The sequence below is a fragment of the Parus major genome, chromosome 12 (genome assembly GCF_001522545.3).
Source record: "Parus major isolate Abel chromosome 12, Parus_major1.1, whole genome shotgun sequence".
In the NCBI taxonomy this organism is placed as follows: domain Eukaryota; kingdom Metazoa; phylum Chordata; class Aves; order Passeriformes; family Paridae; genus Parus; species Parus major.
Window position 1 is genome coordinate 3,307,100 of NC_031781.1, and position 10,959 is coordinate 3,318,058.

General features: G+C 36.8%; 1 protein-coding gene across 1 annotated transcript in view; it reads left to right on the top strand.

Moving 5' to 3' along the window:
* The window catches only part of CENPP (centromere protein P), a 111,825-nt gene that overhangs the window by 68,135 nt on the left and 32,731 nt on the right, over positions 1-10,959 (top strand). The gene's annotated exons all lie outside the window — the stretch shown is intronic.

Genomic DNA, 10,959 nt, shown 5'->3' on the forward strand with positions numbered 1-10,959 from the left:
TTCTCTTGCCTGCTTGTAGAAACCAAAGCTTCATAAGCAAACACTCCCCTGTGTTTTGAATAGCTTGGTTTGGATGGGTTTACTTGAGGAAATTAGTATTAAATTGCTGTTTTAAAAAACCCTCCAACACTTTCTTGGCTGTTTAACAGAAGAGAGCAGAGCCTGGGGGCTGTGATATAAATGTACTGGTTTATTTTTTCACTTTGTTCAGTAGCAAAGTCTTGAATCAGCAGTTTCAGCTCACCCTGGTTTTGCAGCAAACTATTCTTGAGGTTTAGTAACATCTCAATTTTGGATGAATACTCGGGGTTTTTCATATTATTTTCTCTTTTTAGTTTATTCTGGTGGTAGGAACACATTCCTATGTGTATAAAGTTTGTCATAGCCAATTACATAATGAAGGTGACACACAAAGTAGTAGTATCTGGAAAAAATATAACAATCTTACCTTAAAGTGGATTATCCATCAATTTTGTCCAGTGTATAGTATCAGTAGGGCAGAAATAAATATAGCTCACATGCTGTTCTTGTAATGCAACTGTTTAATATCTCAAGATGTGGATACAGTATTTTCATGTCAATATAATTGCAGTCTAGGATAAAATGCTCAGAAATCACCTTCTCAGGTCTCTTGGCCTGAAGTTCTGAACTTCAGATGTTACTCTTGACAGCAGTACTTAAAACTTAACCAGTGGTTCTCAAACTACTTTATGAGCCTGTTCTTTTAAACATTTGCAGCACAATTTTAATGTCTCGGGTTTATAATTCATGATGGTGGCAGCTTAATGAAGAGAGATACTCTCAAATGGTAGTCTGAAAGTATTTTCTTTGCAAGCAGATGTTGGTGTATTTTCCAGAGAAAGATTGTGTTTAAATAACTAATAGATTATATAAGGTCAGACTGTTTGCTCAGAACTTTTCAGTGGTTTCTGTTTCCACCAAGACAATTGGTTGAAAATTAGAATTCTGTCTTCCCTTAAAATATTTATGTAATGTTTATGAGTAATGGAGATTGATTTTTGAGCAAAGAAAAGAAGTATATCCAACACATACGTGGTTCAGAATACTGTCTCACTATGGTGAAATATGCAGATGAAAAACAATTTGGATGGTGTTTTATATTTGAAATTATCTCATCAGTGATATAAACTGCTACCTTTGATTTCTCTCTTGAAAATGACTATATTTTGTAATACTTGATATGTCTGAGAGAGCAAACATACACTGCCATATGTGGCTGATGCTTCCATTACAATCTGTTTTAAGCCACTCTTGTATACATTTGTTATTCTAAAGCAAACTAAGTACTTTTTCATTTTCTAGCAGTGTTTATAAATGTGGTTTACATAATGTGATGAATCTAACATCAACTGCACAAAGCTGCCTTGGAGCCTGTCCATCACATTTTAATAACATGACATATTCCTTTCGTGCTCACAACTGGTCCATGTGCGGTGTGGTCACATATTTTGGTTTTAGTTAAGTTTTGGCTCCTCTCAGGCTGGACTACACCATTTAACCAGCTGAGTATACAAAATCTGCCCTTCAGCTTCTTGTAGTTCAGTTTGATTCTTCAGTATCTATATATAAATACATGAAAAATCTTTTTTATCATCATGCATGAATCAACTTTTGCTTGTTAATAGTTTTTAGCATGTTTTTGGCAGCTGACTTAAAAACTGCATCAAAATACAGTTTCCTTTGTAGTCAAAGTCCTCAGTCCCTGATGTTTATTAGCAACACAGCAGTATTGCAGGGTGGGTCCATAACTTACAATATTGAGAGCTTGTGTACAAAAAGAGCCATAAAGTCAAGTGTACGTGTCCAAACATCCATGGGATTGTCAGGCTCATCATGTCTTTTATGGATGCAAGGATGTGGTGACCTGGAATGGATGGAGAGGCAAAACACCACCTGAAGGGTTTTTCACCCTTGCAGATAGCTTCTGTTGCCTCTGGAGCATCACTTAACTTTGTTCTATCTCAGCCTATAGATTGATATGATTTTCTCGGTGTGGGAATGCTAATTTCAGTGGCTCCCACCTGGCTTATTCCCACCTTGATGCTTTTCTCCTTGGTCCTGTGAAAAGGTTTGTGCACCAAACTGTGCCAGGAAACTGCTTTGCCTGGTCATTGAAGGTTTTGAAATTAGTTTTGATGTCTGTACATGTCCGTTGTCAGTCATGCTTGTGATGCTGCTCACAGGTTTGGATAATGTGACAGGGTGTTTTTATGGAATGTGGGTATTTATCTGCCTTAGAGACACTGGAAGCATCAGACATTCTTTAATGGAAAATCAAACAGTAGTTAAAATCAAAAACTCTGCAACCAATGCCAAACTACTGAATCACTCCAACAATAAGTTCTAAAGGAAAATTTTCTGTTCCGGAATACAAGCTGGACTGAGAACATTTCCTCCTAGATATCAAAGCATTTACTCTGCCCAAGTTCAACAATGCCTTAAAAAAAACCCCAAATCTTGATCACCTGCAAATGCTGAATTTCCCCCATTTTCCCTTCTGTTTTACTAAAGAGGATGAATAATATGGAATGTAAAGGAATGCATGTTCTTAGAGAGCCTTTGGGTAGATTCCTATTGTTCAGAACATAAAGGCAACGCTTAAAGTGGTGACTGTCATCGAGTTCCAGTGAGTTGTTAGTTTTAATAAAAAAGAAATGTGGCCATCTAGTCCAGAAAAAATTAATACTTAAAGCATGTTGGAGTGAAAAGATAATATCATTTAATTTGGAATTAGTTTTTCCTAACTTCACAACAAAAGTAATTTACGTTAATTAAAAATTCAAAGGCCGAAATGAAGATGACTTTGGCTCAGCTTGTGATTGCTAGAAGTGAAAGCAGTTGAATATCACATTCCTGAGATAGTAATTAACTACAATTTATACTTCATTGTCTAATGAAAAATCTGGGTCTGTAAATGTTTGCATGTACTTTGAGCACATCTGTTTCATAGATGGAAAAAGTAACAAGGTCTCTAGGAAGGTCTCCAAACAATGTTTGCAAGTTTTGAAACACAATTTTTCGCTTTGGAATAGTAGAAATGAAAGCATTTGTTTCATTACTAATCATTAGTACCATTACAAATAATAAGGAGGGTATACTTTGATTCAAGAAGTGATTTCCCTGTCATATTAATTAACTCAGCCTGTGTTCAGATGTGTGTTCTTATCCGTGGGAATTTTCTGGGAGGGCTTCATTTGTTTCTCATCAACACAAAAGCAGTAAATCTGTCATGCAGGGTTGTGTCTAGTTCTAAATATTCCCAAGAAATTGGGAGCCTTCTGAAAAAGTCTGATTTACTTTTAGCTAAAGACTGCTGCTACAGTTTTAGTATTACTTTCTCATAATTATGCTACTTTTAAATTGTAGGGACTATGTAATATATATTATGTGCCAGTGGGCATTTTTAAAAAGGCAATTAAATTTGCTTTAATCACTTCTATCCTATAAAGTGTTTTGTTGATTTTTAGCATTCATTTTTTCCCCTTTCAGCTGTAGTGGAAAATCACAAATAAGTCCTATCATTACATTTTTTTAAATGAAAAATGAAAAAAAAAAATAGGATGATAAAGACTCCTAAATTAAACCAAAAGAAAATGTAGAAACTAACATTTTCTAATAACTAAGTAGGGCTGTCAGACTGATGTCCTAATACACTATTTCCAAAGGTATTTATCTGCAAATACAGGAGTGTGTTAGTTAAGAAGTTTGGTACCATATATTGGTTTGCACTGCTTTTTGTCAGAGACAGAAATCCACTGGATGACAGAAGCTTCTTTTACCACTCAGTGGAAATATTTATGTAAATTGAAAGAAAACATATGTCATAATTGCATATTAACTTGTGGTATGGAAAAGGTGATCTGTTTTGTAGAACAATTTAATAATTGTAAAGTAGAGGGTATTATTTGCTTCTTGACCACTTGTGTTCTACAAAGGATGATTTCCATTTGGTTTTACCACAGCAGAACAAAGGAGCCTTGACTTTAGAAAGTAACTTACTAATGAATAACTTCTATTTTGTTAAGAAGCAAATTATATCTTAATTTCATAGAATCACAGAATGGTTTGGGCTTGAAAGGATCTTAAAGATCATCCAGTTCCAACTCCCTGCCAAGGGCGTTTCTCAGCATTTAACTCATACTGTGACTGTACCTTTGCTCCATGGTTATTAGAATTTCTGGTTTTTCAAATTAATGGATAAGATGTACATCTCACATTAACCCAGAGGATGTTCTTTGCTCAGGTTGGAAAGAAATTAAATTCAGCTGAAATGGGAATTAATCACTGTTTCTGTAATTTAAGGTTTTACCAGAGGCTCTCAAAATAGCCTTCAAAATAAATACAGAATACAGGCAATGCAGATTAATTTGAACCCATATGTTGTTAAGAAAGAGTGTAATTATTTTGATGTTTCCAATGTTAAAACTAGACCAACACTAAAGAAATCAGTGGGTGGCAGGTTCAAAATAGAAGGAAATACTTCATGAAACATTTATAGCTCAGCTGTGGAAATGTGCAAGAAAGTGAAGTGGATTTTAATGTTTCATATAGACCCAGAAAGTAATTGGTCTAATTGAAAGAGGAAAAGTCTTGCTTCCCGAGTTCTTTGTAATGAGAGCCAAAGAGAGCTGGAAAGAAAGGCAGAAAGAGTTTTCCCTGGAAGACTTGTAGTGAATAACCTGAGTAAGTCCAGAACCATCCTGCATTTAGAGGGAAGCCATAGATGTTTATATAGAGCTGTCAGTGAAAAGGGGTTGAGAACCACAAAATGTTCCCAAGGGCTATTGTTCCCTGTCAGTTTTTTAGGAACAGAATTAGTGAGGCGAGAGTTGGCATAGCCAACTTTCAGGGGTTTGGAAAAATTGCTGTGAAGAAAATAAGTACATTTTAATCCTTTTTCCTAATTTTAATCCTTTAAAAAATACCATTACATAACTCACTTAGAAGATTCTTGTCTTTGTTGATAGTGTTGTTGAAGACCTAATATTTCCACAGCTGTGTTCAGTATTACTCCTTTGAGAAAAATATCTGTCTTGTGGAAAAAATAAGTCAGCTTTTATGCATTACTATCATATGAAAAATTCTCACAGAGAAACATAGATTTGTTTTAGTAATATTGCATGGAAAACCTACAGATTTCTGTGTATATATTCATAATACAGCACACTTGGAATGGAAGTTCTTTTCACTGAATTGACAACACTGCTCCAAAGTGCTTTGTAGGAAACAGTGTGTTATGATCTGATCTCACTCATTTGATACTAATTTATCAATGATACATTAATATTAATAAAAGCCTAAAGCAGACGTAATGAATCAGAAGTTTGCATTCAATAACTGTGTGGAAATCTGCATCCTGTACAAAGAATTAAACACCAAACAGATGGAAATTCTACCAAACAACAGTAATTGTTTACTCAGTGGCTGTAGGAAGTTCCTTACATAACAGACTATTAGAGATTACAAGGTAAACGGTTTTTAAGATGAACCTTTTAAATAATCCAATTCTGAATGCTTTAATTTACTTCAATCCTTAAATCCTTGGGGGGGAAAAAGGCTATTTATTGAATGGAGCCAGGATGGCTTAAGCAGACTGGAAGAATATTGTCTGGGGGGATTCTCTCAGTTTTTGAGTATTTATTCACTTGTAGAGACTACAGAGAATGTTTGTGTCCACTGTGGCTGGCACAGCTGTAGGAAGGGACATGAAGCCCTGGGCAGGAGCATCACTGGCCTTTATGGGAAAAGTGAATAGCACAGCCTCTGTACCTCCCAAACACCAGCTGATGTTTTGAGTCCAGCCTAAAAGTTGATGGATCCTATCATAAATAATCAGGCATTTCCCCCAGCTGCCTTACTCCTAATAGCCAGAACAGTTTTGCATGATTTATGCTCTTGTAGAAAAGAAAGAAATGTTTATGAAGGAAGCTGTAGTCTGGGAAAGAGACGGTGTTATTCTTTCTTTACATTAATATGGTCTTTAAATTATTTGTAATGCACGACATTCCCCAAGCTGAAAAAATTGCAGTTTCTGAATACAGAGCTTTGTAGTCAATGCTCCAGATAAACCTTATTACCCACAGAACTCCCAAGTAAAAATAAGTAAAAAATACTGATTTTAGTTACCAGGGCAGTTGATTTTGGGGGTAGCCCTCTGGATTCCTACTGAGAGGCATCAACAGAGGACAGACCTGTAGGAAATGTAGGATCTGTAGGATACAGATCAAACTCTGCTGCTGGTTTTAGTGAGGGACTGAAATGGAATGGTTCATGTGAGCTGAATTGTTCAGCTACTGGGCCGTAGCAAGAGGTGAAGTTGCCCGCAGCCTCCAGCCCATCTATCTTTCTGTTCAAATGAGATTGCCCTTTGTATCCTGTAGTATTATTATTATCATTATCACTATTCCTCCTTATTATACTGTATTACCCTGCAACACCCCACTGTGGGAATCTTTACCAGACGTGACTGCAGAGCAGTGGCAGTCGTGTGCTGCTCCAGGGAACTCCAGAGCAACGACCAGACTGTGTGCTGGGAAACTTTATGAACTGTTCACAGGCTGATAGTCAGTGAACACTTGTGGAAATGAGGAGGATTCTGTCCTCCTCAGCACCAGTTAGGCAGGATGAGGAAGGATGAGGCTGGGCTCTATGGGAAATGAACAAGCAGAACTGTCCTGGGCCAGGTCAGAGCTCAGCTAGGCCAGTTCTCCAGCTTTGACAGTGACATTTCTACAGAGAAAGGGCATTGCTGTTTCTGGGCTTCCTTTGCTTCCACTTTCCTTGAAGCAAAGTAAAGCTGTGGTTTTGGGACAGATGTTTCATTTAGTTCTGATATTCACCCTGAGGTAGCTTGGTTTTTTTCTGCCATTCCCAAGGAAATGGCTGGAGCTGTGTCAGGGGAGGTTTAGGTTGGATATTAGGAAGGTGGGTGGTGGGGGACTGACCAGGCTCCCCAGGGAATGGGAATGGTCACAGCCCCAAGGCTGCCCTTCCAACTCAGAATATTCTGTGATCCTTTTAAGACTGATCAAACAGTATCCAGTTAAGAGAAGCACATTTACTGTGTGAAAAAGTTGACACCATAGAGGTAATCAATCTGTTGGTTTACTTTTGCTTTACTAACTGGAGTGTTTCGGTATCATAAAAGGGATAATAATTTACCATAAATTGATTTCTGGTGTGGTCAATGTTCTATGCAATACTCAACTCTTTAAGTTCTTTCAGAGACATACAATGGTGCAGAATGTGTTCATAAGGGTACTTTAGTGACCCAGTAACTCTTGCATCCTGTAGAATGGAAGATTTTTATGAAGAGTTCTGCTTGATGTTCTCTCTTCTTAAACTGAAAAGGAAAGAACAGTGCTGTGTCTTTATGGGTCTCTCCTGATGGAATTTTAATTTGAGAACAGGGTGTCTCTTAGCAAGGAACATTGCATCTGTAATGAGACTTCATAACCTGGTTACTGGGAACATTAAACACAGTATTTCCATTGAATTTCATTATAGCATTTGTCACAAAATTGTTCAAATTACACTTGCAGGCAGCTGCTTGGTACCTGAATTGGTACAAAACTTAGGAGTAGGATGTTAATTTGTTGGGGAAAAGAAAAGCTAGATTCATTTTGATCATATGATTGTTTCTTAATGTGGAAAAGGAGATCTGTTTAATACATTTTAGAGGTTTTTAAGTGACGTCTTCGCTACTTTTAGATGGAAAAAGTGTTCCAGCATTTTTCCACAATACTTTGGGGCCTTGAGGCTGAACAGAAGTTGTTGACATCTTTAAATCAGAGCTCTTATTTCACATGTCTGCTGTTTTTTCCCCATTTAAAATGGTCTTCAGTGTGCCAAGAGAAGTAAAATTAAAGCCTTGAAATAGAGTTTGGGATTCAATGGTAACTAGCTATAAGAGAGGGGTCATGTTACTAAAGATGCAATAAAAGCATGGTTCTCTTTTGTTCATTAGGAAACAGAAATGTGTGTCTGCTGAGCAAGTCCACCATATAATTATCAATCTTTTTGCATGCATGTTTGTACCTTTTTCACTTTACAAGAAGACAGTGAGACTCTTATGCAGGGCTTCATCCAAATGAGAGTTGGGATGGTTCACTAAACCTTTAAATTGTTCTTGCAGCCAAAACTAACTTTAAAGGAAATCTCTTTAAAAACATTCACTATTTCCAAAGGGCTGGCTTCACCTCTGTGGTTGGGATGTTCTACAAGGTGGTCATGGTGTGGTTCTGACCCCTTAGAGCACTGATTTAACCTGAAGTTTGGTCTTCCAAAACCTGATCTGTAACTTCAGCGAGAAGAGGTGGTGTAGAATTGTAACAGATGTTGGTACCCCAAGTTCTTTGTTGTTTTGACATTGGTTGTTTGGTGGAGGCTGTAACTCCAGAGAAGCTCCCTGGGGTTACACTTCTGGCTGAGGAGAGATTTTGAAGCTTCCTGAGGAACTTTCCAGAACACCAGAAATTGTATTGGTCTGCAAACCCACAGTCAGCAGGCTTGTTCTCTGCAAACTGCTTCATGCAGAAAGTTATCAGGGTGATTGTGTATAATTATTTTGGTAGTATTTACTCATAATTTTACTATTTTTCTGTCTGTAGACTTGTCTGAAAATTGTATAAATTGGAATATAAACATGGTACTTAAATTAGAAAATGTTTTTACAGGAGAGTTTCCACCAGTTAATACTGGTATTACCACACTACATAAATGATAAACTATTTATTTTGTTGCTGTGATGTAAGTGTTTATAAAGCTGTGACTTCAGAGATCTTAAAAGTTCATTGATTTCTTTCAATAAAAGCAAAAATTTTTAGTAGAGAAATATTAACATTCTGCTTCCCAGTTCTGATAGTTATTTCTTTTTAATGTGCTAAGGGTTTTTTTGCAGTAGGTGCAAGTAAAATGGATATTTCAGAATTGAAATTAAGAAATTATATCAACCACTCTCTAGTGTTACTGTAATGGTGAATTAACTCAGTGAAATTCACTTTGTCATGGGCAAATAGAAAGCAAGTGGTTACACAGCAACTCCTTTTGGGGGCAAAGTTGAGTGATTTGTAGATTTGTCATGGAGGGATCTCCATTAAAGTAAAATAGAGAAGGGTAGGTAGCATGAACTCAACATTTTTGGGGTCTCAGAGATTCTAATAGCCTGAAAACGTGGGCATTAATAATGAAAATTTCATTTTGGGAGGTATTTGATGCCTTTATTTTTCTGAGGTTTCCGTGTGGTTTTTGTTGGGTTTTTTCCCTAAGAAAAATCTTTTACCTTAGAGAAATCACTGCCTTTAATTGTTCCTTCAAATTCAGAAAGCTACCCAAGCTCCCATGGAAACAGCATTATTTTGTTGGAGACCTTTGCAGTTTTTATCATATCAGAAGTGCCTGTCCCTGGCTCGGGCACATCCTCAAAGTTCCGTCATCATTTGCTCAGTAAAAATGGCCATGTATTTTATACCCTGTGTATTAATTTAGTGATAACCACAGGATGTCTTCTGCTACATTTCAATTTACAATGAGATTTAGCAAGTCTTGTCAAAATTCTGATGTGTGATACTTGAGCCAACAATGCAAGTCAAAAATCTAAACCCCCAAAAATGCTCTTATGCCACAAGGCATTGTGGTTCTGGAATTGCTGTGGCTATTGAATCCAAACTTCTCCTATTCTGGTCTCTTACTGACTATAAAATATCTTTCCCACTTATAGTTTCAACATTCACACCTTGTATTCACATCTGTTTATCTTTCATTTGTCTCTGACTGGGTTACTGAGTCGTATTAAGGGTTTTGCTGTACTATAAGTAGTTTCCTCTCTGAAATGTTTAAACAATTCTGATGGAACATCTCTGCAGTGTTAGAAACTTAGAGCTGATTCGCTCTTGAATTCATCTGTTTGTAGAAGTCAGCTGCATCTGTGTGTGGAGAACAGGAGAAATGAGAATGCTGCTGTGCATCTCTCAAATGCAATTGCCTGGCAGAAGCGGTGCTGGATTGGCTTAGCAAGATCTCACTCAAAGCAATTCTCATGAAGGACTTGCCATGAAGGCTCTCCCAGTATTTAGATACTTACTTATTTCTTTTTTATTATTTATGTATTATATATATGTGTATATATATATATATACACACACACACAATATTTCATAAGAGTTCTGAGTCTGGTAACACCAGAACTATTATCCATTCTCAATCCAAACCTTCTCAAAGTATATTCATTTCCAATGTGAGCCTGTAAAAATTAATGATTTACTCAAATGTATTTTAGAGTGTAAACTAACTATAGTAGTTTTGTGTTGAGCTGGCCTTGCATATTTTTATCGTACTGGTGGCCAAAGATTCTGAACTTGTTCCCATGTTTTTCTTGACAAAAATTCTCAGGTCATTGTGTCCTAGGAGTCACAAGCTGTAAAATGGTCACAATCCCATTTACTTGTTTATAAAATTCTTTCAAGCTCACTGTTGGGAAGTGATGAGAGTTGTATAATAAAGCTCATTCCACTTCCAGTATAATTAGTGATTTTGAAGGGTGGATTCGAGCTGCTTCCATCTGACATATGGAACTGCTGTGCAAGTTTAATTCCCCGTGTATTTCTGAAGTAAGCAAGTGCACATTTGTTGTATACCCTTCATCCCTTGGCTTCTTTCTCCTGCTTGCTCTTCTGCCTCTGCTAATGTTGTGTTCCATTTCAAAAACATTTTTCCTTCAGTCTTTGTCTCACTTCTGGGGCATTACATTGGCGTTGTAGCTTTAGATTGCTGAGGGTTTCTCATAGGAACAACTTCCACACTGTAATGTCAGGCAGGCTTGATACTCTTTGTATTAAACCCCCAAAGGAATAATCTCAGTCCAATTACTTGCAAAAAATTCACTTTTATGGTGTCTTAATAATGAAAAAGCACATATTGGAGAAAAAAATATGTTAATGG